Source organism: Spinacia oleracea, chromosome 5 (assembly GCF_020520425.1).
Source record: "Spinacia oleracea cultivar Varoflay chromosome 5, BTI_SOV_V1, whole genome shotgun sequence".
NCBI lineage: Eukaryota > Viridiplantae > Streptophyta > Magnoliopsida > Caryophyllales > Amaranthaceae > Spinacia > Spinacia oleracea.
Genome location: NC_079491.1, coordinates 40,648,920 through 40,654,425, shown reverse-complemented (window position 1 = coordinate 40,654,425; position 5,506 = coordinate 40,648,920). Strand labels below are relative to the sequence as shown.

Below are 5,506 nucleotides of genomic sequence, written 5' to 3'. Positions count from 1 at the left end.
AAGGGAATTTTTATGAAATACTCTTGTGACTCGAAAGAATGCCCTTATGCCCACTTATCTTTAAGCTAGGTTTGATTAAAATTCATTCATAACCTTAAATTTAATAACATATTTATATTGTCACCTAAATTACTTGCACCATCTAAAATCTGCCAAATTTGTATAAGGTCCCATCTAAAAATATGGAAATATTAGAAGAATTTAAGGTTATCTAGTTATCTAATTGGACACCACTAAAGAGCTTTAAGATATTTTTGGTTAGGCAGACACAAAAAATTACTCCATCTGTCCCTTAATACTCGATCTGTTTTGACTTTTTGCACTATTCACATAATTCACTTTGACCCTATTTTATTTTTAGTATATGAAAACGAATGTTAGTATATAATATGTTGTTGGCGTCATCTTAATATATATTTTCAAAATATTAATATTTGTATAAGTTTTTATAAAATATAGTTAAAGAAATTAGTGATCAAAATTGTGCATTGACAATCGTGTCCGGTCAAAACAAGTCGAGTCGAACCTAGAAACAGAAGGAGTAAGCTAGAAACCAAATGTTGTCGGGTCGAACCTAAATCTTGTGGGAGTAAAACATTTGAGTGAGCACATGGAAATTGGTAATTGGGAAACGAGCACAAATCCGTAAGCGAAAACCAAAACGAAAACGGTGGGTTAGGTGGTAATTGTGCTTATTGGTAATACTACTGGTAACTCAGTATTTCTTTTTTGAATTTGACTTTAAAAGCCACCGGAGGTAAAGATGCTGGCGTGGTATGTCCAACACGGATACACCATAAATTATTGTGCGTACGTGTCAGAGTCGTTAGTTTTGCTAGGTTACGATTTTTTAAAATATAAAACACAACACATCACGGCTTATTGTAAGTTTGTAACATATAAAGTACTAATCTTATACGCATGCGATGAGTACAAAATTATTAAAAAACTTTAAATTGTGTTGTTACCACTAATATATCACAACTAAAAATCAAAATTTCATTACTGAAGTGAAAAATGTTTGCAGTTGTTCTAACAAATCGAATTCAAAAATGGAAAATGTTCAACAGGTTCGTCAAATTAACCCATTTCCCTCTCAAATTTATGAATCTATTTCGAAGACTTTTCATTCTTGGAGATGACATTGGTCAAGTCCGAAGCCTTGAACTGCTATGCGGCCTGAGTTTGAAGTTGTGAGCTCAAATCTTCAATCTTTGCTTCACCAACGATAACATATGTATCTCATGTTGGCCTTTGAGATGACAAACAAAATCTAATTCGATAGAGAGATCATAATTAGAAAAAGGTAACCAACATAACTGAAAATGACTACACCAACGCAAAGAGACTAACGTTCTTGCTCTTCTTCACAGTGACTCTGTTGGCACCAATGATAGGCTTCATCCCCAACTTCGACATACCTTTTCGGCTCTTCTTTTCACTTCTGCTTTGTTTTGACCTACCGCTAGCATCAAGAACCCCTGTAAACAAACAAAGAAAACTCATGAATATCCAAGGAGTGATGAAACAAATTAGATTCAAGCAAGGAACTTTAACTTATTATTAACAAACATGTGAAGCAAACTCTACCAGAGACCATCAAGAACTGACATAAACTCACCTATGTACAATCCCCAACCACAGTTCATTCGAATTCAATTATAATTCTAATTTGCAGTTCAAAGAACACACTACTTACAACTTAGCTGTCTAAAAAAGAAGACTTCAGATAAAATGTTTAAACAATTCTGCATGACACTATAAAGCATTTTTGGTGGATGTTAATAGGGTTCTATACTTAGTCTCTCAACCAATTTGTGTACATATTTGGCGGACTCTTTATTTTGAGCTCTTGTAGCAAAGTATTATGATGGTTCTCACTTTGTGTTAAAAAATAAAACTACAACTTCAAATTCAAACAAAGAAAATCGAAACCTTTATAGAATCATCCTTGAAATGTTGGAGGTTGACTTCCACTGCATCATATACTCAATATGCCTAACCATCTAAAAAGCCTATAAAATGAAGACCATTCTGCTGGTGTCCTTCACCTCCACAAACCCAAAAGAACCTCAGTCAATTCACATTAAGAATGTGGAGTAGCCTCAAAGAAAAGAGACGAATCCACTCTTGTATTGTCAAACAACAATCTCAATAGCTATGTTTTCATCTAAAAAATGTCCAAGAAAAAAAACCTAGCACTACAACTTCAAGTTCAAGTTCAACGAAACAAAGTCGAAACCTTTACAGAATCACAAGATAACAGGGTGGGCCGGCTTAACAGTCCAAATGCCGCCCACATAATGCTTTAAACATTGGAGATTGGCTTCTACATCATATTACTCAATATGTTTACCCATCTAAAAATCCTACTGAATAAATAAACCATTTTATTGGTACCTTCATCCCCACACAAAACCCCCAAAAAACCTCGGTCAATCAAAATTAAGAAAACCATTTCTAAAATACAATCAAGAGCAACAAAAAAGATGGTAATCACAGTGGGATTCAAACCCAAGACCTTTAGATTCGGAGTCTAATACGATATCCACTCCGCTATGTGACCCTTTATTTGTTTGTGTCATTCTACTTCAATTCAATTATCTTATACTTTTTCTCTCATCACTCACAATGTCATTTCCTGTACATCACGACAATCCCAGCAAAAATTAAAAAAACTGCAATTGAAAGCGATATTTTACCTAAAAACTACAAATCCCATCAACATTATACGCCAAAACGCAACTACAATTAACATTCAAATCAATAAATTCTTCTAAATTTGAATTAAAAAAAATCTACTTCAATTCAATTCTATTATACTTTCTCTCCTTTCACTTACAATGTCAATTTCCTGTGAATCACGATTCACGACAATCCAGAAAAAATTAAAAAAAACTGCAAATTACACCACTATAAATGATTAGCTACTAAACACACTGTGTCAAATTATTGATAACGATTCAACAACACTGTTGTGGGCAAAATTACCATGCCTTCGTGCACCAATGAAGATGTGACACCTGGCACGTATTGCGCCCCCTAAGCAGAAATCATGCAAAGTCTACTCCGGGGCATGAGTATTAATCTAGGTATCTACAATGTATGTATTTAAGTATGTATAAATGTACGTATAAAACCTATACCTGGAAAAGGGCTTAATTAGTATGTATCCCAAGTGAATTACTAAGCACCATAGGCCCAAATAGCCCACTATTGCTACAGGGGATCAGAGAATTGTAAGGAGAAAGGACACGTGTCCTTCTCCCATTCCCCAGCCAATCATGTAAGGGGAATATTAGGTCATTCCCACAAAAACCTAGTACTATAAATATTCCCACTTCCCTAGAAAAAGGGGTCACAATCAATACATTCTAGAGCAATTGCTGCTCTGCCTTCTCTCTACTTTCTCTCTCTATAAAAATACAATCTTGTTTAATCTTTAAAAGTTACCAAGAAACCTCCAAGGTATCTCACCGGAAAAACCCCACAACATTTGGCGCCGTCTGTGGGGAGGTACGGTAACATGGAAGATCAACGACAGGACAACGATGCTGGGCGGCCTACGCGCGTAGAGCGGCCACCCCTCGAAAGAGAAATGCCGACTGAACATCATACGCCGGCCACAAGAATCACTGAAGATGCCGCACGTACATTTGCGGCCGGGCACACCCCTCGTCACACTGCCGAGGTAGAGGTGCTCAGCGAGGAGGACGACCAAGCCAATCGCACCCCTCCTGGAGGACACCTGGATCCTCGGGTGGATACGGTAATAGAGGAGAACCCTGATATGCCTGTCTCTGTGGGTGCTCTTCGGGCTATTTTGGCTGAGTTCCAAGCTGATGTGGGGAAGACAGTTAATGCTGAGGTACAGAAGAGTATGCTGATTTACACCACTGTTGTGGCTGCAAATCATGAGAGGCCGGCAAGCAATAGGCCAACACTTTCTTTACGCCCCCCAAATGTCTGGACCAGGCTGACAGGCGAGGACCTAAGGAGACAGCCGCCAACAAGTCAGCCCAATCAGGCAATGTCTTACCTACCACGCCGAATGCCACGGCGGCTGATCGGAGAAACGTCCCGAGGACGTGAGCAGCCACGCGCAGAGCAGTTGCCCGACTCTGAGTCTGAACTTTCTGACACTGGGTCAACCCCCGTCATGCCGGATAGACCTCTCCCTCATCCAACTTATACGCATCTGAGCCAGGCACGTCCAGGGGCCACCCGTCCAACCCGTCAAACTCGCGGACGCGAGTCCTCCCTGCGGCTACCCTACTCCAGGCGTCAAGACCCTGTATATCACATTCAGGAGGGGGTGTCCAACATGGCCCTAGGGCACACCACCCCTTTTGCAGACTCCATCATGAGAGCCCCGAGGGAACCCAAAGTCAAGCCGCCCAACATTGATGCTTACGATGGTACCACAGATCCGGACATGCACCTCTTGGTTTACCGGCATCACATGTATGTCCAAGGAACAACTGACTCAACCTGGTGTAAGTATTTTCCGGGCACACTCAAAGGAGTAGCCTCTAAGTGGTTCGAGAGACTTCCAGCCGGAACTATTCGCTCTTTTTTGGAGCTCGAGCTATTGTTCTCTACTCGGTTCATGGCTCACAAGGAAGAGAAGAAGACGAGCATGCATCTGAGTAGGATTCAGCAAGGGAAGGACGAGTCCCTTAGGAGTTATGTGAAGAGATTCAATCTAGAGGCAGGGCAAATTCCGGATTTGCCAGATGGTGTTGCATTCGATAACTTCATTCGAGGGCTTAAAAAGGGCTCTTTCAAGTTTGATCTGGTAAAGAAAAGCGTCCGAACAATGGCAGAAGTGCTGGATGAGGCGGAGGCCTTCATTCATGCAACAGAGATTTGCAGCGTCCCGAAAGACCCCAGAGGAAGTGATACCGCCGAGCTAGCGGCAAAAAAGGAGAAATTTGAAAAGAAGAACCGGCCTAACGGGACGTGGGCTATTGCAAAAGAATCAGACAGGGCCCCCGGAGCGGCAGGTCAGAAACGGCCCAGAACTTATGATCGGGAGCGATTCGAGTATAACACAGACATGTACACAATCCTGATGGACGTCGGGTCCAAATATGACATTGATCGTCCATTTCCCATGAAGTCACCACCAGAAAGTAGGGACCCCAAACTGTACTGTCACTTTCACAGTGACATTGGGCATGACACCAATGAATGTAAGAGCTTGAAAAGGGCATTGGACGGCCTAGCCACCAAGGGGTTCTTAAAAAATTATATCAGCAGGAACACGGGAGGTTCTGGCAAACCCTTCTACAAGAAAAACAAATCCCCTCCCTCAGAGGAAGATGGGAATCGTACCGACCCAGAGTGCGTGGCAGTCATCTCAGGAGGATTGGCCGCCGGCGGGCCGACCATGAGGGGCCAGAAGGATTATGCCAAGCGATTGGGGCAAGTGATGCTGTCCGGCAAGGCCACAGTTGACCCGTTTCCAAAAGTTGAAATCGGCGAGGCCGACCGTGGGAAAATC

At 41.5% G+C, this 5,506-nt stretch overlaps 1 non-coding gene across 1 annotated transcript; it reads right to left on the bottom strand.

The window, feature by feature from the left end:
• Nucleotides 1-2,493: 2,493 nt before the first annotated feature.
• TRNAR-CCG (transfer RNA arginine (anticodon CCG)) lies at nucleotides 2,494-2,566 on the bottom strand. Its single transcript has one exon. It is a non-coding gene; the product is annotated as a tRNA-Arg (tRNA).
• Between the last annotated feature and the right edge of the window lie 2,940 nt (nucleotides 2,567-5,506).